Here is a 26,607-nt window from a genome sequence, read left to right as displayed (position 1 = left end):
GCTAGCAATGGTGGAAGGAATAAAAGTGCGTATAATCCACGGACTCAACATTAGTCATAAAGAACTCATATACTTATTGCAAAAATCTACAAGTTATCAAAGCAAAGTATTACGCGCATGCTCCTAGGGGGATAGATTGGTAGGAAAAGACCATCGCTCGTCCCTGACCGCCACTCATAAGGAAGACAATCAAAAAATAAATCATGCTCCGACTTCATCACATAACGGTTCACCATACGTGCATGCTACGGGAATCACAATCTTTAACACAAGTATTTCTCAAATTCACAACTACTCAACTAGCACAACTTTAATATCACCATCTTCATATCTCAAAACAATTATCAAGCATCAAACTTCTCATAGTATTCAACACACTCATAAGAAAGTTTTTACTATTCTTGAATACCAAGCATATTAAGATTATTTAAGAAAATTACCATGCTATTTAAGACTCTCAAAATAATCTAAGTGAAGCATGAGAGATCAATAGTTTCTATAAAAAATCCACCACCGTGCTCTAAAAAATATAAGTGAAGTACTAGAGAAAAACTATATAACTCAAAAGATATAAGCGAAGCACATAGAGTATTCTAATAAATTCCAAATCATGTATGGCTCTCTCAAAAGGTGTGTACAGCAAGGATGATTGTGGTGAACTAAAAATAAAATACTCAAATCATACAAGACGCTCCAAGCAAAACACATATCATGTGGTGAATAAAAATATAGCTCCAAGTAAAGTTACCGATAGAGGTAGACGAAAGAGGGGATGCCTTCCGGGGCATCCCCAAGCTTTGGCTTTGAGGTGTCCTTAGATTATCTTGGGGGCGCCATGGGCATACCCAAGGTTAGGCTCTTGCCACTCCTTGTTCCATAATCCATCAAATCTTTACGCAAAACTTGAAAACTTCACAACACAAAACTTAAAGTAGAAAATCTCGTGAGCTCCGTTAGCTAAAGAAAACAAAAGACCACTTCAAGGTACTGTAATTAACTCATTCTTTATTTATATTGGTGTTAAACCTACTGTATTCCAACTTCTCTATGGTTTATAAACTATTTTACTAGCCATAGATTCATCAAAATAAGCAAACAACACACGAAAAACAGAATCTGTCAAAAACAGAACAACCTGTAGTAATCTGTATCTAGCGCAAGATCTGGAACCCCAAAAATTCTAAAATAAATTTCTGGAAGTGAGGAATTTATCTATTAATCATCTGCAGAATAATTAACTAAATATCACTTTCCAAATAAAAATGGCAGCAGTTCTCTTGAGCGCTAAAGTTTCTGTTTTTTACTGCAAGATAACAAGACTTTCCTCAAGTCTTCCCAACGGTTGTACTTGGCACAAACACTAATTAAACACAAAAAACACAACCAAAACAGAGGCTAGGTAAATTATTTATTACTAAACAGGAGCAAAAAGCAAGGAATAACAATAAAATTGGGTTGCCTCCCAACAAGCGCTATTGTTTAACGCCCCTAGCTAGGCATAAAAAGCAAGGATAGATCTAGGTATTGCCATCTTTGGTAGGCAATCCATAAGTGGCACTCATAATAGATTCATAAGGTAATTTAATTTTCTTTCTAGGAAAGTGTTCCATGCCTTTCCTTAACGGAAATTGGAATCTAATATTTCCTTCCTTCATATCAATGATTGCACCAATCGTTCTAAGGAAAGGTCTACCAAGAATAATAGGACATGAAGGATTGCAATCTATGTCAAGAACAATAAAATCTACGGGCACACAATTCCTATTTGCAACAATAAGAACATCATTGATTCTTCCCATCGGTTTCTTAATAGTGGAATACGCAAGGTGCAAGTTGTAACATCCCAAATTTTCAATTTGGAATGTTATACATTAGGTCATCATGCATATCATATTTTATTTTGCTTTTGGTTTTGATCCTAGAAAATCCTAAGCAACTCAAGAACCCACGGAGAGAGTTGGGGATTTCGTTATTTACATATTTGAGTTTTCTCAAATTATGTAAACAGGATCATTTGATTTTATTTATTTTATCATCAATTATTTCTATTACAAAAATATGAGAGAGGGAATAAAATGACTTTCCCAAAATATAGAAATATTGAGGATTTGATAAAAAAAATCAAATAAGTTTTATTTCGGAGTTTTTCGGTATTTTTATTTTTTGATATTAGGAAAAATGCGCGTTTTTCAAAGTTGTAGTTTGGGCCCAGATAAATGTTCACTTTATCGGGCTTGATTTTAGGAACCCGGCAAAATTTATTTCGTGATTTTTGGAGTCCGTTTAGTATTTCTTTTTATTTTTCTTCCGAGCAGATTTATATAAAAAAACGCGTAACCGACTTCGGGCCGTAACCGACCAGGAGACCGCCGGCCGGGCCTTTAAATAGCACTCGAGGCCGGCCCGAGAGGAGAGCAGCCGCCAGCCCCGGAAACCCTAACCCTAATCCGCCCGCCGCCGCCTCCCAGCCGCCGCCGCCCGCCGCCGCCGCCGCCACCGGAGCGCGCGCCTTTCGAGGTTCGCCGCTGCCTCGTCTTCCGTACAGTTTTTTTTAAAAAAAATTCTGTTCATCGTTTGTCTTTTTCGTTCAATTTTCCGCGGTTATTTTCTGATCGCGATTTCTGATCCGATTTTCGTTTTAGTATAACTTTTCGCTCGTTTATCGGAATCAGGCGATTCAAGCGCCTGGAGTTTCGTCTCGAAACCCTCTTTCCAAATAATCAACTTAAACAAGTTTTTGTTACTGTAAAATTTGCCCTAGATCCAGATTACTAGAACGAAGTTGTTTCTTTCGCCGTTTGATTTCTTTTGCTTCGTTCGATTTGATTCTTTTTGCCAACCAGGGTTCTTAAGTTGAACTCTCTGGTTGGATCTTCTATTTGAGTTTTACCTATGCATTAGATGAGTACTTATTGTATGCTTGTTGTTTGTCTGCGATAGAATACCCGGAGTGCGCCGCCTGTTACGTTGAATCTCTAGGTTTCGCGGATCATCAGCAAGGCAAGTAACACTTTGATCATACCTTTTTCTACAACCCAGTTTTATTGCATTAGATCAATCCTCACACATTGCATGATTAGGATCTAATTAAATTGTGGGATGGGAAGTAGATGAGGTAGTACCTATTATCTATTTATTATCAAACCTTTGGGATTTACTTCTACGTTTGCTTATTATGCCATGCTATGCTAGTAGACGTGGATTGGGTGAGTGATATTCATGACAGATGTGAGATTGTTAATTAATGGTTTATCTAAGGTGGCAACCTAACACACATCTGGGTGGATTGAGGCACCTGGGGTTTCCAGGACTTGCCTGTTTTCTTTGGACCGCCACCCAGGCCCAAAGGGATCATGAGATTATTCATACTAGAAACTTCCATGTGCAGCCACAAGCCATTATGGGCTCTGGCGTAGTTGACTAAGTTGTGCGAACTCTTACAGTGGTAGACTAGCAGATGTAGGGGATGTAGGTGGTACGGTCTACCCGATCGTAAGGTGCAAGCGCTTCTGAAAGACTATGTCTCGGTCATCCGTCTTCTCAAACACCATGTAGTGCGAGAAACCAAACGGAGGCGATTGAGTCTTGTGGGGAAAAGTGCGCAAACCTCTACAGAGTGTAATAAACTAATCATGGTTAGCCGTGTCCCCGGTTATGGACATCTTGAGTATCTAGTACCTGGATTATCATGTGAATCTCAACATGTTACTCTAAAGTAATTTTGATGGGTTTTAATGATGTTACTTAATTGGGATTGAGAATGCTGTCAACCATTCTCAATGTTTAACAACCACCCTGATAGTAATTAATTTATTCCTTTGAAGTAGGGAAAAATTGGCTTTACACAAAAACTGTAACCATAGAGCTTTCCACCAGCCAAATATGCATATAGTATAGCTGTTGCATTCCATTATTCTCTATGTGTTACCTTGCCAGCATATTCCATGTGCTGACCCGTTTTCGGGCTGCAACATTAATGTTGCAGAATTTTCAGACAACGATTAAGGAGTTTTAGGTCGTGGTTCTATACTCAGTGATGCCGTTGGAGTTGATGGACTCACTTATCTTCCAAGCCTTCCGCTGTTATCGTCACTAGATGGCCTTAAGCCATATTTATTTTAATAAGTTCTCTTTTGAGACACTCGATGTAATAAGTGTGTGATTGCTACTCTGCTATAAATCCTCCGAGTACTGTGTGGTGTCAGCATTACTGATCCAGGGATGACACCGGAGCACAGAGATCAGACTGTTTGAGGTCTGGTCGCTACACAAGTTTAAAGAGCAATCGTCAAAAACACGGAAACCTAACAAATCACACAATGTCTTTGGAATCGTGGAAACACTAGCACCCAAATCACATAAAGCGTAGAACTCATGACTTTAATCTTAATTTTAATAGTTGGTTCCCACTCATCATAAAGTTTTCTAGGGATAGAAACTTCCAACTCAAGTTTTTCTTCATAAGATTGCATCAAGGCATCAACAATATGTTTAGTAAATGCTTTATTTTGACTATGAGCATGAGGAGAATTTAGCACGGATTGCAACAAGGAAATACAATCAATCAAAGAGCAATTTTCATAATTAAATTCCTTGAAATCCAAAATAGTGGGTTTAGCGACATCTAGGGTTTTGATCTCTTCAATCCCACTTTCATCAAATTTAGCATCAAGATCTAAAAACTCCGAATTTTTGGAACGCCTTCTAGGTAAAGGTGGATCATATTCTGTCCCATCATTATCAAGATTCATATTGCAAAAGAAAGATTTAATAGGGGACACATCAATAACTTTTAGATCTTCATCTTTATTTTCATAGGAACTAGAAGAACACGCTCTTATAAAGGCATCTTTCTTAGCATGCATCCTAGCGGTTCTTTCTTTGCACTCATCAATGGAAATTCTCATGGCTTTGATAGACTCATTGATATCATGCTTAGGAGGAATAGATCTAAGCTTTAAAGAATCAACATCAAGAGAAATTCTATCAACGTTCCTAGCCAAATCATCAACTTTAAGCAATTTCTCTTCAAGCAAAGCATGGAAATTCTTTTGCGAATTCATAAATTCCTTAACACTATTCTAAAATTCAGAGGGCATCTTATTGAAATTTCCATAAGAGTTTTTGTAGGAATTTCCATAATTATTAGAGGGATTACTAGGATAAGGCCTAGGATTAAAGTTTCCTCTATACGCATTGTTACCAAAATTATTCCTACCAACAAAATTCACATCCATAGATTCATTATTATTCTCAATCAAAGTAGACAAGGGCATATCATTAGGATTAGAAGAAACACTCTTACTAGCAAATAATTTCATAAGTTCATCCATCTTTCCACTCAAAACATTAATTTTTCTATCGCATGCACTTTTTTATTAGTAGATCTTTCAGTATGCCATTGAGAATAATTAACCATAATATTATCTAGGAGTTTAGTAGCTTCTCCTAAAGTGATTTCCATAAAAGTGCCTCCCGCGGCCGAATCTAAAAGATTTCTAGAAGCAAAATTCAAGCAGGCATAAAAATTTTGTATAATCATCCACAAATTCAAACCATGAGTAGGGCAATTACGTATCATTAATTTCATCCTCTCACAAGCTTGTGCAACATGTTCATGATCAAGTTGCTTAAGATTCATAATATCGTTTCTAAGAGAGATGATCTTAGTGGGAGGAAAGTACTTAGAGATAAAAGCATCTTTGCACTTGTTCCAAGAATCAATACTTAGGCAAAGACGAAAACCAAGCTTTAGCACGATCTCTAAGCGAAAATGGAAATAGCTTCAACTTAACAATATCATTATCAACATCTTTCTTCTTTTGCATATCACACAAATCGATGAAGCTATTTAGATGAGTAGCGGCATCTTCACTAGGAAGGCCGGTGAATTGATCTTTCATGACAAGATTCAACAAAGCAGCATTGATTTCACAAGATTCAGTATTGGTAAGAGGAGCAATCGGAGTGCTAAGGAAATCATTATTGTTGGTATTGGTAAAGTCAAATAATTTGGTATTATCTTGAGCCATCGTGACAAGCAAGCAATCCAACACACGAGCAAACAAGAAATGGGCAAAAAGAGGCAAATAGAGAAGAGAGGGAGGATATATAGAGAGAGGGCGAATAATACGGCAAGGGTGAAGTGTGGGAGAGGAAAACAAGAGGCAAATGGCAAATAATGTAATGCGGGAGATAAGGGTTTGTGATGTGTACTTGGTATGTTGACTTTTGCGTAGACTCCCCGGCAACGGCGCCAGAAATCTTCTTGCTACCTCTTGAGCACTGCGTTGGATTTCCTTGAAGAGGAAATGATGATGCAGCAAAGTAGCGTAAGTATTTCCCTCAGTTTTTGAGAACCAAGGTATCAATCCAGTAGGAGGCTACGCGCGAGTCCCACGTACCTGCACAAAACAAATAACTCCTCGCAACCAACGCGATAAGGGGTTGTCAATCCCTTCACGGTCACTTACGAGAGTGAGATCTGATAGATATGATAGGATAATATTTTTGGTATTTTTGTGATAAAGATGCAAATTAAAATAAAAGCAAAGGAAAAAAGCAAAGGAAATAACTAAGTGTTGGAAGATTAATATGATGAAGATACACCCAGGAGCGATAGGTTTCACTAGTGGCTTCTCTCGAGAGCATAAGTATTTTACGGTGGGTGAACGAATTACTGTTGAGCAATTGACAGAATTGAGCATAGTTATGCGAATATCTAGGTATGATCATGTATATAAGCATCACGTCCGAGACAAGTAGACCGACTCCTGCCTGCATCTACTACTATTACTCCACTCATCGACCTCTATCCAGCATGCATCTAGAGTATTAAGCTCATGAAAACAGAGTAACGCCTTAAGCAAGATGACATGATGTAGAGGGATAAATTCATGCAATATGATAAAAAAAACCATCTTGTTATCCTCGATGGCAACAATACAATACGTGCCTTGCTTCCCCTACTGTCACTGGGAAAGGACACCACAAGATTGAACCCAAAGCTAAGCACTAAGAAAGATCAATCTAGTAGGCCAAACCAAACTGATAATTCGAAGAGACTTGCAAAGATAACCAAATCATACATAAAAGAATTCGGAGAAGATTCAAATATTGTTCATCGATAATCTTGATCATAAACCCACAATTCATCGGTCTCAACAAACACACCGCAAAAATAAGATTACATTGAATAGATCTCCACAAGAGAGGGGGAGAACATTGTATTGAGATCCAAAAAGAGAGAAGAAGCCATCTAGCTACTAACTATGGACCCGAAGGTCTAAGGTAAACTACTCACACTTCATCGGAGAGGCTATGGTGTTGATGTAGAAGCCCTCCGTGATGGATGCCCCCTTCGGCGGAGCTCCGGAACAGGCCCCAAGATGGGATCTCATGGATACAGAAGGTTGCGGCGGTGGAATTAGGTTTTTGGCTCTGTATCTGATCGTTTGGGAGTACATAGGTATATATAGGAGGAAGAAGTACGTCGGTGGAGCAACAGGGGGCCCGCGAGGGTGGAGGGCGCGCCTGGGGGGGTAGGCGCCCCCCCTACCTCGTGGCTTCCTCCTTTGTTTCTTGACGTAGGGTCCAAGTCTCCTTGATCATGTTCGTTTCGAAAATCACGTTCCTGAAGGTTTCATTCCGTTTGGACTCCGTTTGTTATTCCTTTTCTTCGAAACCCTAAAATAGGCAAAAAACAGCAATTCTGGGCTAGGCCTCCGGTTAATAGGTTAGTCCCAAAAATAATATAAAAGTGGATAATAAAGCCCAATAATGTCCAAAACAGTAGATAATATAACATGGAGCAATCTAAAAATATAGATACGTTGGAGACGTATCAGAAGCCAGGAATTTATGATTGCCCATCTTGATAGTGACATCAGGAGCTACCAAACTAGAAGTCATAAGCTTTCCCGAGGAAACAACTTGCATAACTTTCGCCAAAACCTCCGTGTCAAAATTGTTCTCCGGTGCAAATGGGTATGACATGAAAGAATGCGATGCACCATAATGAAACAATACTTTTGCAGGAATGGAGTTAATTAAAAGGTTACCCATTATCACATCTGAAGAATCTTCTGCTTGAGCTGCATTCATCATGTTCACCTTTGCATGCTTTGGATTGTGTTTGACAACTGCATTGCTTGCTGGCCGGACAGGAGGAGGCAGAAGGCGCCTTTGGTTGAAGCACTTGTTTGCATAGTGACCTTTCTATTGACACTTGTTGCAAGTAACCTCTAAGAGCGGACAATGATAAGGAGGAGGAGGACCACCTGTCCTCGGAGCTTGAGTCTGGGACTTGTTCTGGTAGCCTGGGTTGGGTGGGTGGGAGGATCCATGACCACCTTTGTTCTTCTACTGGTAGGGCTGACGAAATGGAGAAGGGGGAGGAAGCCAGAACTTCTGTTTCTTAGCTGCCACTTGTGAGGAAGAAGAAGAAGACTGAATTGCATCCCTGATTCTCTTCTTTGAAGCCTCACACTTGAGCTGAGCAACTTCTTGCTTGAGGGCCATGTTATAGAACTGATCGAACTGAGTAGGCTCAACAAGAACGAGAGCTAACTGCAGATCCTCTCCGAGGCCACCCCTGAAGTGATAGATCATGTTCTTTTCATCAGGCACGTCTTATTTTGCGAAGCGAGCAAGTTTCTAAAAATGGATGTTGTATTGATACACGGACATGCTTACTTGCTTGAGATTGCGGAATTCCTCACGCTTGCTCTCGACAACCCTTGTTGGAATGTGATGAGCTTTAAAGTCTCGGCAGAAGGTAATCGGTCAAGCCCCTCTGGAATCTTTGTACTGCTAATACCAATCAGCTGCTTGGTCCTTTAGCTGAGAAGAAGCAAACTTGACATAGTCCTCAGGCCTGACATTGCTACATTCAAAATGCTTGTTGATATCCACGAGCCAATCATCAAAGTATGTGGCCTCGGCACAATTGCTGAAAAACTTTTGCTGATTTGCAAGAAACATGTTGAGTGTAGCAAACTGAGGCTGTTGTTGAATTGCCCTTGACCTTGATTCTCTTGGTTGCATTGGCCTTGGTTGCGCTCTTGCAAGAGTTGCAAAAGCATCTGAGTATTGGTGTTGGTGGCTGCCATGACAGCTTGCCATACCTCCGGCGGCGGAGGTGGAGGGTTCGCCTGATCCCCATCGTTGTGGTCCGGATTCAGACGTGTTGGAGGAGCCATCCTGAAGAGGGTGACATCCGTTAGAACCATGATAGACAGAAAGAGAAGCTGAATCAACGGATAGAAATTGCGACATATAGTCTTCACAATAAACATTCGAACAGAGATTGAACGAATGAATTCCAAAGTTAACATTAGACGACCATAAGGTGAGAAGCCACTTAAAAGAGATTGATGAATGAAACAACAAGGTACGACTGGAACAAATAAATGGTAAGGATCACCCAATCCCATACCAATTATCTGTCAGAAGAATAACTAAGAGCTACTTGAATTCCCACATATAAACTCCCGAAACTTTCTGGTTATGCAATCTGGTGTTGGGGATACAGGGAGGCACAATATATATCACACAACTAACAAGCCCTACACTCCAACTGTACCCATCCATCAACACATAACCAAGAAAACTCCAGAAATCGTGTACCTCAACCTTCGAAAAGCATCCGTTGTACGAGATGTGGCAATACTCCCGAACTCACTCCCCAGTACTGGGTGGTGTCAAGGTTATCTCACCACTAACTGCATAAAAGAGATTTTCGATGTCGCGAACTCAGGTATTCCAGAACTGCAACGATAAAATTATGATGACAACACCTCGGATCTAAACACCCCGGGACACTGCCGCAACCCCTAAATGTCAGGAGGCACCAAGAGCAATGTTCTCATCACAAGAATATCGGAACGATCGCAAGATACCCGCGTGATCCTAATTTTTTTAGTGAAAATGAGGAGAGGAAAGTCAAAACATCTACGTCAGGAGACCTCACCAGAGCGACAAAGGGGGCTGAGGAGCAAAAAGAATCCTACACTCCGATATATATAATCCTAAGACTCAAAACAGTTTTGTTCTAGACTCAACAACGTAAGTGATTCGATCAAACAGGGGGCTCCTAAGTCGGGGATGGCTCTGATTACCAACTTGTAATGCCCAAGATGCGGCTATATCTCCCACGTGTCGAGGCATGACTTAGAGGCATAACTGCATTTTCGTATTGTCGCAAGAAGGGTCATCTTCACACGATCCCATGTACAAGAACAAGGAAGTAAATAGTTGGCTTACAATCGCCATGTCACACAATGATCATATTATTCATACATTAAATAGAGTATACACAAGGTCCGACTACGTACGAATCCCAATGAAAAGAAGATAACCCCAAAAGCTCAATCCTGATCGTCCCAAGTGGGCACCACTACTGATCATCCAGAAAGGAAACATAGTAACGGCCAAGGTCTTCGTCGAACTCCCACTTGAGCTCGGTGGCATCACCTGCACTAGTATCATCGGCACCAACAACTGTTTTGGTAGTATCTGTGAGTCACGAGGACTCAGCACTCTCAAAACCCGCAAGATCAAGACTATTTAAGCTTATGGGAAGGATGTGGTAATGAGATGGTGGCTAACATATGAGTACAAGAGTAAGAAGAGAAACTACGCAACGGACGTAGAGCTAGAAGTGATCATGAACTACTTGCGTTCAAACATAACCCAACCATGTTCACTTCCCGAACCTCGTCGAAAAGAGACCATCACGGTTACACACGCGGTTGATGCATTTTAATTAAGTCAAGTGTCAAGTTCTCTACAACCGGATATTAACAAATTCCCATCTGCCACATAACCGCAGGCACGACTCTCGAAAGTTTATACCCTGCAGGGGTGTCCCAACTTAGCCCATCACAAGCTCTCATGATCAATGAAGGATATTCCTTCTCCCAGAATAAATCGATCAAACTCGGAATCCCGGTTACAAGACATTTGGACAATGGTAAAACAAGACCAGCAAGACCGCCTGATGTGCCAACATATCCCGACAGGAGTCGCATGTATCTCGTTCTCAGGGCACACTAGATGAGACATCCTACGAGTAAAACAAACCCTCGAGTTTCCCCGAGGTGGCCCCACAGTCTACTCGGTTCGGACCAACACTCATAGGAGCACTGGCCCGGGGGGGGGGTTGAATTAAGAAATCCTTGGGTTAATTACTCGCTAGGAAAATTTTAGTTGTTATTTGGCAAATGGTAAAACCAAGGTTGGGCCTTGCTGGAGGAGTTTTATTCAAAGCGAACGCAAAATCAAGGAACATAACAACGGTATGACGGAAACTAGGGCGGCAAGAGTGGAACAAAACACCGAGCAAAAGGCCAAGCCTTCCACCCTTTGCCAAGTATATAGATGCATTAACTAAATAAGAGATATTGTGATATCCCAACATATCCATGTTCCAAACATGGAACAACCTGCAAGACGCCTGCAACAAGCAACGATATAAGAGGGGTGCTACCTTTTGAGCATGTGTTGGTTTTCCCTTGAAGAGGAAAGGGTGATGCAGCAAAGTAGCATAAGTATTTCCCTTAGTTTTTGAGAACCAAGGTATCAATCCAGTAGGATACTACATGCAATTCACCTAATACCTGCATAAACAAACAAGAACCTCGCAACCAACGTGATAAAGGGGTTGACAATCCCTTCACGGTCACTTACGAAAGTGAAATCTGATAGAAATAATAAGATAAATATTTTTGGTATTTTTGTTGTATAGATTGAAAAGTAAAGATTGCAAAATAAATAGTAAATTAGAATCGTAGATCAGAAACTTATATGATGTAAAGTAGACCCGGGGGCCATAGATTTCACTAGTGCCTTCTCTCAAGATAGCATATATTACGGTGGGTGAACAAATTACCGTAGAGCAATTGATAGAAAAGCGCATAGTTATGATGATATCTAGGCATGATCATGAACATATGCATCACGTCCGTGTCAAGTAGACCGAAACGATTCTGCATCTACTACTATTACTCCACACATCGACTGCTATCCAGCATGCATCTATAGTATTAAGTTCATAAGAATAGAGTAACGCATTAGGCAAGATGACATGATGTAGAGGGATAACCTCAAGCAATATGATATAAAGCCCATCTTTTTATCCTCGATGGCAACAATATAATACGTGCCTTGTTGCCCCTACTGTCACTGGGAAAGAACACCGCAAGATTGAACCCAAAGCTAAGCACTTCTCCCATTGCAAGAAAGATCAATCTAGTAGGCCAAACCAAACTGATAATTCAAAGAGACTTGCAAAGATATCAAATCATGCATATAAGAATTCAGAGAAGAATCAAATATTGTTCATAGATAATCTTAATAATAAACCCACAATTCTTCGGATCTCGGCAAACACACCGCAAAAAGAATTACATCGAATAGATCTCCAAGAATAACGAGGAGAACTTTGTATTGAGATCCAAAGAGAGAGAAGAAGCCATCTAGCTAATAACTATGGACCCGAAGGTCTGTGGTAAACTACTCACACATCATCAGAGAGGCTATGGTGTTGATGTAGAAGCCCTCCGTGATCGAATCCCCCTCTGGCAGATCGCCGGAAAAGGTCCCCAGATGGGATCACATGGGTACGGAAGGTTGCGGCGGTGGAAAAGTGGTTTCGTGGCTCCCCTGGATGTTTTCAGGGTATAAGAGTATATATAGGCGAAAGAAGTAGGTCGGTGGAGTTATATCGGGGCCCACGAGGGTGGGGGGCGCCGCCCTACCTCGTGGCCACCTCGCTGCTTCCTTGACGTCCACTCCAAGTCTCCTAGATTGCGTTAGTTCCAAAAAAACAACAATTTGCACTGGGCTTTCGGTTAATAGGTTAGTCCCAAAAATAATATAAAAGTGTATAATAAAGCCCATAAACATCCAAAACAGATAATATAATAGCATGGAACAATCAAAAATTACAGATACGTTGGAGACGTATCAAGCATCCCCAAGCTTAATTCCTGCTCGTCCTCGAGTAGGTAAATGATAAAAATAGAATTTTTGATGTGGAATGCTACCTAACATAATTTTCTCTTTATTGCGGCATGAATGTTTAGATCCGAAAGATTCTAGACAGAAGTTTAATATTGACATAAAAAATAATAATACTTCAAGCAATCATGTCTTATCAAAATAACATAGCCAAAGAAAGCTTATCCCTACAAAGTCATATAGTTTGGCCATGCTTCATTTTCGTCACACAAAATGCTCCCATCATGCACAACCTTGAAGACAAGCCAAGCAATTGTTTCATACTTTAGCCTTTTCAAACTCTTTCAACTTTCACGCAATATATGAGCGCGAGCCATGGATATAGCACTATGGGTGGAATAGAATATGATGATGGAGATTGTGTGAGAAGACAAAAAGGGAGAAGGTCTCACATTGACGCGGCTAATTAACGGGCTATGGAGATGCCCATCAATTGATGTCAATGCTAAAGCTATGAATATATGAAAGATCAACAAAAGAAACTAAGTGGGTGTGCATCCAACTTGCTTGCTCATGAAGACCTAGGGCATTTGAGGAAGCCCATTGTTGGAATATACAAGCCAAGTTCTATAATGAAAAATTCCCACTAGTATATGAAAGTGACAACATAAGAGACTCTCTATCATGAAGATCATGGTGCTACTTTGAAGCACATGTGTGGAAAAAGGATAGTAACATTGCCCCTTCTCTCTTCTTCTCTCATTTTTTGGGCCTCTCCCATTTTTTGCCTTTCTCTCTTTTTTTCGAAGAACTTTCCTCACATGGGACAATGCTCTAATAATGAAAATCATCACACTTTTATTTACTTTACAACTCAAGAATTACAACTCGATACTTAGAACAAAATATGACTCTATGTGAATGCCTCCGGCGGTGTACCGGGATATGAAATGAATCAAGAGTGACATGTATGAAGAATTATGAAGGTGGTTTTGCCACAAATATGATGTCAACTACATGATCATATAAGGCAATATGACAATGATGGAGCGTGTCATAATAAACGGAATGGTGGAAAGTTGCATGTCAATATATCTCGGAATGGCTATGGAAATGCCATAATAGGTAGGTATGGTGGCTGTTTTCAGGAAGATATAAGGAGGCTTATGTGTGATAGAGAGTATCATATCACGGGGTTTGGATGCACCGGCGAAGTTTGCACCAACTCTCGAGGTGAGAAAGGGCAATGCACGGTACCGAAGAGGCTAGCAATGATGGAAGGGTGAGACTTTGTATAATCCATGGACTCAACATTAGTCAAAAGAACTCATATACTTATTGCAAAAATCTACAAGTCATCAAAAGCAAGCACTACACGCATGCTCCTAGGGGGATAGATTGGTAGGAAAATACCATCGCTCGTCCCCGACAGCCACTCATAAGGAAAGCAATCAAAGAATACCTCATGCTTCAAATTTGCCACACAACGTTTACCATACGTGCATGCTACGGGACTTGCCAACTTCAACACAAGTATTTATCAATTCCATAATTACTCAACTAGCACAAGTTTAACATTACCACCTTTATATCTCAAAACAACTATCAAGAATCAAACTTCTCATAACATTTAATGCACTCTATATGAAAGTTTTTATTAAACCCATCCCAGATGTCTATCATATTAGGACTAATTTCATAACCAAAGCAAATTTCCATGATATTCTAAAAGACTCTCAAAATAATATATGTGAAGCATGATAGATCAATAATTTCTATAAAATAAAACCACCACCGTGCTCTAAAAATATATAAGTGAAGCACTAGAGCAAAATTATCTAGCTCAAAAGATATAAGTGAAGCACATAGAGTAATCTAATAAATTCTGATTCATGTGTGTCTCTCCCAAAAAGGTGTGTACAGCAAGGATGATTGTTGTAAACTAAAAATCAAAGACTCAAATCATACAAGACGCTCTAAGCAATACACACATCATGTGGTGAATAAAAATATAGCCTCAAGTAAAGTTACCCATAGATGAAGACGAAAGAGGGGATGCCTTCCGGGGCATCTCCAAGCTTAGGCTTTTGGTTGTCCTTGAATTTTACCTTCGGTGCCTTGGGCATCCCCAAGCTTAGGCTCTTGCCACTCCTTGTTCCTAAATCCATCAAATCTTTACCCAAAAACTTGAAAACTTCACAACACAAAACTCAACAGAAAATCTCATGAGCTCCGTTAGTATAAGAATACAAACCACCACTTTAAGGTACTGTAATAAACTCATTATTTATTTATATTGGTGTTAAACCTACTGTATTCCAACTTCTCTATGGTTCATACCCCCCGATACTAGCCATAGATTCATCAAAATAAGCAAACAACACACGGAAAACGGAATCTGTCAAAAATAAAATAGTCTGTAGTAATCTGTAGGTTTCGAATACTTCTGTAACTCCAAAAATCCTGAGAAATTAGGAAATCCTAAATAATTTGTATATTTATCTACTGCAGTTGGAATCCGTATTTTATCGCACTTTGGTTAAAAATGAAAGTTATTCTCGTGAGCGCATACTTTCTGTTTTTTTTTCCAGCAAGATCAAATAACAATCATCCAAGAAGATCCTAAAAGCTTTAGTAGGCACAAACTCTAATTAAAACATAAAAACACAACCATAAAAGAGGATAGATAATTTATTTATTACTAAACAGGAACAAAAAGCAAGGAACAAAAATAAAATTGGGTTGCCTCCCAACAAGCGATATAGTTTAACGCCCCTAGCTAGGCATTGATAATTTCAATGATGCTCACATGAAAGATAAGAATTGAAGCACAAAGAGAGCATCATGAAACACGTGACAAACACATCTAAGTCTTACATACTTCCTATGCATAGACATCTTATAGGAAAACATATTATCATAGCAAGCAAAAACTAGCATATGCAAGGAAGCGGAAAGAAACAATAGCAACCTCAACATAACGAGAGGTAATTTATTAACATGAAAATTTCTACGGTCATATTTTCCTCTCTCATAATAATTACATGTGGAATCATAAGAAAATTCAAAAAAATAGCTATCACATAAAATATTTTCAACACGATCCACAGGCATGCAAAGTTGACGCTCTTCCAAAATAGTGGGATTAACATTAACTAAAGTCATGACCTCTCCAAACCCACTTTGATCGAAAATTGCATAAGATTGAACATTCTACAAATACGTGGGATCTAAAATGGACACTCTTCCAAACCCACTTTCAATATTGCAAACATTATTATCAATCTTATATTCATCATGGGGCTTAAATAAATTTTTAAGATCATAAGAAGAATCACCCCAATCATGATCATTGCAACAAGTAGTGGACATAGCCAAACTAGCATCTTGAAGCTTAGGGTTTTGCATATTATTAGCACAATTGACATTCATAGAATTTATAATAACATCATTGTAATCATGCTTTTTATTCAAAGATCTATCATGGATCACTTTGTAAAGAACCTCATCACAATTTTTCAGATTCACGGATTTCAAGAAAAACTCCATAAAGATAATCTAGTGCACTCAACTCACTAGCAATTGGTTCATCATAATTGGATCTTTTAAAAAGATTGGAAAGAGGATGACGATCCATAACAATAGATATTTAGCAAGCAAAGATGCAAGCTAATAGAAGGCACATGGTAACATGAGCAAACAGTAGGACAAACGGAAGAGGGCGAATAAAACGGTAAAGGTGAAGTGGGGGAGAGGAAAACGAGAGGCAAATGGCAAATAATGTAATGCGAGGGATAAGATTTAGTGATGGGTACTTGGTATGTCTTGACATGGCGTAGACCTCCTCGGTAACGGTGCTAGAAATCCTTCTTGCTACCTCTTGAGCATGCCTTGGTATTCCCTTGAAGAGGACAGTGTGATACAGCAAAGTAGCGTAAGTATTTCCCTCAGTTTTTGAGAACCAAGGTATCAATCCAGTAGGAGACTACACGCAAGTCACCTAGTACCTGCACAAACAAACAAGTACCTCGCAACCAACGCGATAAAGGGGTTGTCAATCCCTTCACGGTCACTTACGAAAGTGAGATCTGATAGAAATAATAAGACAAATATTTTTGGTATTTTTGTTGTATAGATTGAAAAGTAAAGATTGCAAAATAAATAGTAAACTAGAATTGTAGATCGAAAACTTATATGATGTAAAGTAGACCCGGGGGCCATAGGTTTCACTAGTGGCATCTATCAAGATAGCATATATTACGGTGGGTGAACAAATTACTGCTAAGAAATTGATAGAAAAGCGCATAGTTATGATGATATCTAGGCATGATCATGAACGTAGGCATCACGTCCGTGTCAAGTAGACCGAAACGATTCTGCATCTACTACTATTACTCCACACATTGACCGCTATCCAGCATGCATCTAGAGTATTAAGTTCATAAGAACAGAGTAACGCATTAGGCAAGATGACATGATGTAGAGGGATAAACTCAAGCAATATGATATAAACCCCATCTTTTTATCCTTGATGGCAACAATACAATACGTACCTTGCGACCCCTAATGTCACTGGGAAGGTACACCGCAAGATTGAACCCAAAGCTAAGCACTTCTCCCATTGCAAGAAAGATTAATCTAGTAAGCCAAACCAAACTGATAATTTGAAGAGACTTGCAAAGATATCAAATCATGCATATAAGAATTCAGATAAGAATCAAATATTGTTCATAGATAATCTTAATCATAAACCCACAATTCATCGGATCTCGGCGAACACACCGCAAAAAGAACTACATCGAATAGATCTCCAAGAACAACGAGGAGAACTTTGTATTGAGATCCAAAGAGAGAGAAGAAGCCATCTAGCTAATAACTATGGACCTGAAGGTCTGTGGTAAACTACTCACACATCATTGGAGAGGCTATGATGTTGATGTAGGAGCCCTCCATGATCGAATCCCCCTCCGGCAGATCGCCAGAAAAGGTCCCCAGATGGGATCTCATAGGTAAAGAAGGTTGCGGCAGTGGAAAAGTGGTTGCGTGGCTCCCTTGGATGTTTTCAGGGTATAAGTGTATATATAGGCGAAAGAAGTAGGTCAGTGGAGCCATGAGGGGCCCACAAGGGTGGGGGCGCGCTGCCCTACCTCGTGGCCGCCTCGCTGCTTCCTTGACGTCCACTCCAAGTCTTCTGGATTGCGTTTGTTCCAAAAAAAATGATCCTCGCGAAGGTTTCATTCCATTTGGATTCCGTTTGATATTGCTTTTCTGTGAAACACTGAAATAGGCAAAAAAAACAACAATTTGCACTGGGCTTTCGGTTAATAGGTTAGTCCCAAAAATAATATAAAAATGTATAATAAAGCCCATAAACATCCTAAACAGATAATATAATAGCATGGAACAATCAAAAATTATAGATACATTGGATTCCAGCAGACAACATCATATAGCACTTTTGCAATGAAGATTAAGGCATCAATATGGACAGTAACATGCATGCAAATGACACTACCATGTAGAGCATCACGACTCACGAGACGAACATTTCGATATCACATATGCGCAAATCGGAGCTACGGGCATAAATATATGGCATGAAAAACATGTGCACGTGAGATAGGAATTCGGGGACTTAGAAGATTTTTCACCACCGGATCTAGGGTTGACCCGACACGGAAAACGAGGTGGCGTCAGATCGATGATGGGGGGCGGCACGCTGGCGACAAGGTGGAGGAGGAGGACGCTGGCGACGGCGAGGGGCATCGGGTATGGCGAGATCCGGTGAGGACGGCGGCGCACGGTGGCGGGGTCGGCGGGGCAACGGGATCCGGCGAGCTCCGGTGATCCCTGAGGCGGCGGTGGGCGGTAGGATCCGGCGCGGCGTCACAGCGATCGGAGCGGGCACGGGGCAGCGGAGGTGGCTCGGGCGGCAGAGAGGTGAAGCGGCTCGGAGGGCCCCGCGCGGGCCTGGCGGGCCGGCGGCGGCGAGCAGTGGTCGGGGCCGCGTGTCGCTCTCTGGTTGGCTGCAGGGTGGCGACGGACGCGTCCGGCGCCGTCCGGACGTGTCCGGCGTGCGGAGGAAGGGGGAGGTTAGGGTTTTCTCCGGGATTTGGACGGGGGAGGCCTTTTTATAGGTAGAGGGAGCTAGGAGAGTCCAAATGAGGTGCGGTTTTTGCCCACACGATCGTGATCCAACGACGGATAGGATGGAGGGGGTTTAGATGGGCTAGTGGGCTAGTGAGCTATTATGGAGGGTTGTTGGGCTGCAGAGAGAGTGGAGTTTTGTGATTATACGGCTAACCGTTGGGGCATCAAACGACCTCCAAATGGAACGAAATTTGACAGGCGGCCTACCGGTGATGTACCAAGGCCACTAGACAAATATCGGTCCATTCCGAGGATGTTTTTCTCCCGCTCACGAAACGAGATCTGAGGGGGTGCAGTGGGTGCGTGTTTGAGTGTTGGATTCCGAAACGGACAACGGGGAAAATGACCGGATGCATGAGACGAACATGAATGCAAATGAGATGCACATGATGACATGAGATGAAATGCATGACATGAACAAAATGCAAAACAAAGACAAAACCCAACCATAAAGGATATAACATATAGCATTGCCGAAAATGGCAAGAGTTGGAGTTACAATTATGGAATGTTACATCCGGGGCGTTACACTCCCCTCCCGACATTATGCTAAGTGTGTGCATGTGTGCACGATATCAAGCGGCCCCTAAAGAATTTCATCTTAATGTTGTGAAAAGGATAGTGAGATACTTAATACATACACCAAACTTGGGCATTTGGTATCCTAAGAGGTCTTCTTTTGATCTTGTTGGCTACTACGATTCAGACTATGCCAGTGAAAAGGTTCATAGAAAGTCCACTTCGGGTACTTGTCAATTTCTTGGTAGATATCTTGTGTCTTGGTCCTCCAAGAAACAAAACTCGGTATCCTTATCCACCACCGAAGCGGAATACATTGCCGCTGGATCATGCTGTGCTCAATTACTTTGGATGACCCAAACCCTTAAGGATTATGGGATACATCTGAAACATGTTCCATTGCTTTGTGACAATGAAAGTGCTATTAAGATTGCTCACAATCCCGTGCAACATTCTCGAACTAAGCATATTGAAGTTCCTCATCATTTTATTCGAGATCATGTTGCTAAATGAGACATCAATCTTAAGCATGTTCGTACCGATAAGCAATTGGTGGATATATTCACCAAACCACTTGATGAGAAAGTATTTTGTTGTTTGAGAGGTGAATTGAACATCATTGATGCCTCAAACTTGGAGTAGAAACTCCATTTGGATACATGCAAGGCATGTGCTTTTTTATAACTAATCCTTGATATTTCTCTTATGATGATCATATGTCTTGGATCAATACTTGTACCCTTGCATGTTATATAATCCTTGTAGATTCTTGGATGAGCCCAAATTCATGAGATCGCAAGTCACTCACATTTGGAGCAATCTCTACATTACCAAGCTCCTACTATATGGTTATTGAGTACAAGGAAGCATAAACCCACTCAACATATCCTTTGACAATTTCAATATATCAAATTTCATTTGGTATCAAGTTTCATGATTGTCATTTTGGATACACAAGTGCTTTCCTTGTAAGACTAACCCGTGTAGGAAGATGAACTCAAACCCCAAGTGGTGCTCCCAACTCTTGATGAACTACATCAACCTTGAGCATCCAACACAAGTTCGACTACATGATCAACATCAACATCACAATCCAAGGTATGTTATTCCATCTTAGAGAAGCTTTGCCCCAAGTCATGAGTCAAAGCAACTCAACAAGATGTGAACACATCAAAATGCTTAAATGAAAAATGGTAACCCTATTTTGAGCTTAAAACGATGAGTATGACCTACGATCAAGTGATATCACTTGACTCCTAAGTCAAGTGATATACTCTAACATAGGTGACTTTGTCGTCGACCCCTTCTAGATGAAGTTCTCTAGCGTTCCTTTTCTCATTCACTTCGTGTTCTTGCATATGTTTCTTGCTATTTTGTCTCCCTCTAAATCAAAAAAACTTCATCTAGATCTCTTTTCTCATTTCTGTTGTTCTCTGTAACTTATGTGTTTAATTCATTGCATATCTCTTAGTTAACTCCTTGCATATCCTTGTGAGATTTCATTTCCCAAGTGAGATGAGTTATACAAAATCTTTACTCTATGTTGAACTCGGTCACTTCGATCCAAACCCATCGGCTCAACCGAAATCTACTTGTGAACAGTTCATTAGACCAACTGGCATGGACTGATTTGGTCTCACCGATCTGGACTTCCGGTGACTCCGTCATTTCGGCGTCACCGATTTCAACTCTAAGAAAATATTTTGCCATTTCTTATTGCCTATGTTTTTCAGATCCACTCAATGATTATGTCCTCTATCAGGATCTCAGACTGCCTACTGCTTTGAAGTGACTCTCAAGGACCACACCTATTTGACTCATGCTCTAGAAGGACCCTTCTTGGAAATTGATGTCAAAGGGGGGGGGGAGAGACCATCAAAGCTTATCATATGAGCCCATCTAAGCTCTTCTACAGATGCTTGTTGACAAAAGAGGAGAGAAGTCACATGTCTTTATGAAGGGAAAGATATGTCCACTTGTTTGATCTTAGCTATTGCTAATATTCTTGTTGCTCTGAATTCTGGTTGATTGTACCATTTCTTGCTCTGATTTTCCCTCGCCTTACCTCCTCCCATTATCCAATATCAGATTCAGGGGGAGAAAGATTACATATCCAAGGGAGGAAAATCTTGGGAACTCATTGCATATCTTTAGATCTATGGGGACATGTAAATATCTAAACAAACTACTAAGTACTCACTCATTACATGTCATCCTAGTCTTGGTACTTTTGTGGTTTCCTGAAATTGCTTTACTTAGAGTGTTCTTGTGTTATCTAACCCTGTTTTCTCAAGACCACTCCTTCCAAAGCCAACTCAAGACCACAAGGTAAGTATATGCATCACACTCATGAGCATGATGATCTCTTGCTAATGTACATATTGTTTGCAAGAAGGATTCATAAACATGGAGGTACACTTCTTACCCACATCATTTACCCTAATGCATATAGCCAAGATACATGTAACTCATTGCTTGCTCTGTCATGCTTCTGCATTAACATGTTCTTACACTCTATCTTCACATGAATGCATACATGCAGGGAGCTTTTGCATGTTACATGTCTTTCCAAAGCTTTACTTGTTTCTCTACATATCTATAATCTAAAGCTTTGATGTATGTTGTCATCTTACCAAAAAGGGGGAGACTGAAAGCACAAGTGCTCCCTGGGTGATTTTGGTAATTAATGTCAACATATCTCTTGCTCGACTAATGCTTCTACCTAGTGTATTTCAGACAAGTTCAACAATGGCGTGGCAAGGACAAGAGGATGTGGAACCCCTTCAAAATGCTAAGGACACATATTGGCAAAAGCTCAAGACTCTTCATTTATATTTTAGTGATCCAAGATCACATTGAGTCCATAAGAAAGCCAATACTATTAAAAGGGGATGAGGTGTTGCTTAATGGTCTACTTGCTCAAAATGCTTAGTGATATTGCTCCAAAACCCTCAACCACTTTCTCAATTCCAAATATGTCCAAAACTCAAATTCAAACTCGGCCCCACCAAAATGATCTATCCAGCGCCACTGAGTTCACTTGACCTAGCCACTACCAGAAAACCTAACTCCTCGGTCACACCGATACAGATCTCGGTCTCACCGAGATGGCCCTGCAAACTCTTTGCTGTCGGTTAGAATTATTTCGATCTCATCGAAATGTGCAATCGGTCGCACCAAGTTTGCTTGACCAACTCTCTGTTTGCTCTTTGCTGAAATTGGTCTCACCGAGTTCAAGAAATCGGCTTCACCGAGATGAGGTTTTGCCCTAACCCTAGCACATCGGTCCCACCGAGTTGTTCTAGTCGGTCCCACGAAGATTCCTAACGTCCACATTTTGAACTAAATCGGTCTCACCGAGTTCTTCTATTCGGTCTCACCGAGTTAGGTCAAATGTGTGTAAGAGTTGGATTTTGTGTGGAGGCTATATATACCCCTCCACCCCTTCTCCATTTTAGAGAGATCCATCAGAACGTGCCTACACTTCCAGCCTACATTTTCTGAGAGAGAACCACCTACTCATGTGTTGAGATCAAGACATTCCAAACCGACCACAAGAATCTTGATTTCTAGCCTTCCCCAAGTTGCTTTCCACTCAAATAATCTTTCCATCATATCCAAATCTGTGAGAGAGAGTTGAGTGTTGGGGAGACTATCATTTGAAGCACAAGAGCAAGGAGTTCATCATCAACACAACGTCTATTGACTTTTGGAGAGTGGTGTCTCCTAGATTAGTTAGGTGTCGCCTAGGAGCCTCCGACAAGATTGTGGAGTTGAACCAAGAAGTTTGTAAGGGCAAGGAGATCGCCTACTTCGTGAAGATCTACCCGAGTGAGGCAAGTCCTTCGTGGGCGATGGCCATGGTGGGATATAAAAGGTTGCTTATCCGTGGACCCTTCGTGGGTGGATCTCTTTGTGGACTCGTGAAACTGTTACCCTTCGTGGGTTGAAGTCTCCATCAACGTGGATGTACGATAGCACCATCTATCGGAACCATGCCAAAAATCTTCGTGTCATCATTGCGTTTGCAAACTCCAATCACATCCCTTTACTTTCTTGGAATTAGCATGTTTTACTCTTTCCGTTGTTCATACTCATGTCATGCTTGCTTGAAATGTATTGTGAATGCTTAATCTTGTGCTAAAACTCCACCTTAACTTGAAGAAATTAAAAATTGCCACTTTTGCTTGTTGAGGGTCTAACCACCCCCTCCAGACCCCTCTTCTCGATCCTTTCAACCATCTTCGGCAAGGACACGACACAAGTGCGCGACGACATAGTCTAATTAGAAATCTTGTGTTTACACCAAGGTGCATAAACTCGTCGCTGAAGTCATCTATACCATTTGCCCGTATCCATCTACTGACACCTCGATAGTTGGATACCTCTGGAGGAGACAACGAAAGACAAACATGTCCCATACTGCCTGCCTCAAGCTACTGTCACACCACCTTCAGTCCAACGACAACAGGCTAAACATGATACCTCCGCCAGAGCCACCATGCATTACCTGCCGGTAGCAAGCATGACTTGACGTCTCCATATAAGACGTCGTGCGTAGCATGCGCCGGTAGCGCATCCACAGGTAGCTTCACCTGCCGGTGATAGGCACCTCCTGACAACTCTGAAAGAGTCACATGTGTCTTCTACTTCTTGAGCTTGCGTTGGTTTTTTCCTTGAAGAGAAAAGGGTGATGCAGCATACTAGAGATAAATGTTTCCCTCATTTAAGAACCAAGGTATCAATCCAGTAGAAGACAACACACAAATCAACAATACCTGCACAAACAATCAAACACTTGCACCCAACACAATAAAGGGGTTGTCAATCCCTTCAAGTCAGTTGCAAAAGTGAGATCTGGTAGAGATAAATAAAACTAAACAAAAGACAAAGTAAATATTTTTTTGGTTTTGGGTTTATAGATCTGAAAATAGAAGATTGCAAAATAGTAGATCGGAAACTAATATGATGGAAAATAGGCCCAGGAGCCATAGGTTTCACTAGAGGCTTCTCTCATGATAGCAAATAATATGATGGGTGAACAAATTACTGTCAAGCAATTGATAGAAAAGTGCAAAGTTATGACGATATCCAAGGCAATGATTATGTAATATAGGCATCACGTCCGTGTCAAGTAGACCGACTCCTGCCTACATCTACTACTATTACTCCACACATCGACCGACTCCTGCCTGCATCTAGAGTATTAAGTTCATGAAGAATAGAGTAACGCTTTAAGTAAGATGACATGATGTAGAGGAATAAACTCAAGCAATATGATGTAAACCCCATCTTTTTATCCTCGATGGCAACAATACAATAAGTTCCTCGCTACCCCTACTATGTCACTGGGTGAGGACACCGCAAGATTGAACCCAAAGCTAAGCACTTCTCCCATTGCAAGAAAAACCAATCTAGTTGGCCAAACTAAACCGATAGCTCGAAGAGAATTACAAAGATATCAAATCATGCACAAAATAATTCAGAGAAGATTCAAATGATATTCATATATAAGCTGATAATAAATCCACAATTCATCGGATCTCGACAAACACACCGCAAGAGAAGATTACATCGGATTGATCTCCAAGAACAACGAGGAGAACATGGTACTGAGAATCAAAGAGAGAGGAGAAGCCATCTAGCTACTAGCTATGGACCCGTAGGTCTATGGTAAACTACTCACGCTACATCAAAAGGGCAATAGAGTTGATGTAGATGCCCTCCGTGATCGAATACCCCTCCGGCAGCATGCCATAAAAGGCCCCAAGATGGGATCTCATGGGAACAAAAGGTTGCAGCGGTGGAAAAGAGTTTTCGTGGATGCTTCTGGTGGTTTGGGAATATATGTGAATATTTAGGAGGCAGAACTAGGTCATGGGATCACCAAGGGGCCCACAAGGCAGGGACACGCCCTACCCCCTGGGTGCGCCATCCCCCCTTGTCGCCACCTCACGGCTCTTCTGACTTGAACTCCAAGTCTCCGGGGTGTTTTCTGGTCCAAGAAAAATCAACATGAAAGTTTTATTCCGTTCGGACTCCGTTTGTTATTACTTTTCTGCGAAGCTCAAAAATAAGAAAAAACAGAAACTAACACTCGGCTATAGGTTAATAAGTTAGTCCCGAAAATAATATAAAATAACATATTAATGCATAATCCAAGACAGATAATATAATAGCATGGGACAATCAAAAATTATAGATACGTTGGAGACGTATCAGTGTCACCCGCTGAGTCGCATCGAACCCGGTCTTTTGATGGAAGGGATGTCTGTAACACCCACAATGCGGCTATATCTCCCACGTGTCAGGGCACGACTTAGAGGCATGGCCGCATGGTAGGCATGTCGCAAGAGGGGTAATCTTTACACATCCCATGTACTGAATAAGAAAGGGATAAAGAGTTGGCTTACAATCGCCACTTCACACAATACATAAATAATCCATACATCATCCAAAGTACAATCAAAGGTCCGACTACGGAACCAAATTAAAGAAAGACAACCCCAAATGCTAGATCCCCGATCGTCCCAACTGTGCTCCACTACTTATCATCAGGAAAAGAAACATAATAACAACCCAAATCTTCGTCGAACTCCCACTTGAGTTCGGTAGCATCGCCTGCACTGGTATTGTCGGCACCTGCAACTATTTGGAAGTATCCATGAGTCACAAGGACTCAACAATCTAACACCCGCGAGATCAAGACTATTTAAGCTTAAGGGGTAGGAAAGGGTAGTAAGGTGGAGCTGCAGCAAGCACTAAGCATATATGGTGGCTAACATACGCAAATAAGAGCGAGAAGAGAAGCAACGCACGGTCGAGAAGCTAGAAGAAATCAAGAAGTGATCCTGAAACTACTTACGTTCAAGCCTAACACAAGACCGTGTTCTCTTCCCGGACTCCGCCAAAAAGAGACCATCACGGCTACACATGCGGTTGATTCATTTTAATTAAGTTAAGTGTCAAGTTCTCTAC

This window comes from Triticum dicoccoides, chromosome 1A (assembly GCF_002162155.2).
Source record: "Triticum dicoccoides isolate Atlit2015 ecotype Zavitan chromosome 1A, WEW_v2.0, whole genome shotgun sequence".
Taxonomy (NCBI): Eukaryota; Viridiplantae; Streptophyta; class Magnoliopsida; order Poales; family Poaceae; genus Triticum; species Triticum dicoccoides.
Note: the sequence above shows the minus strand (reverse complement) of the source record.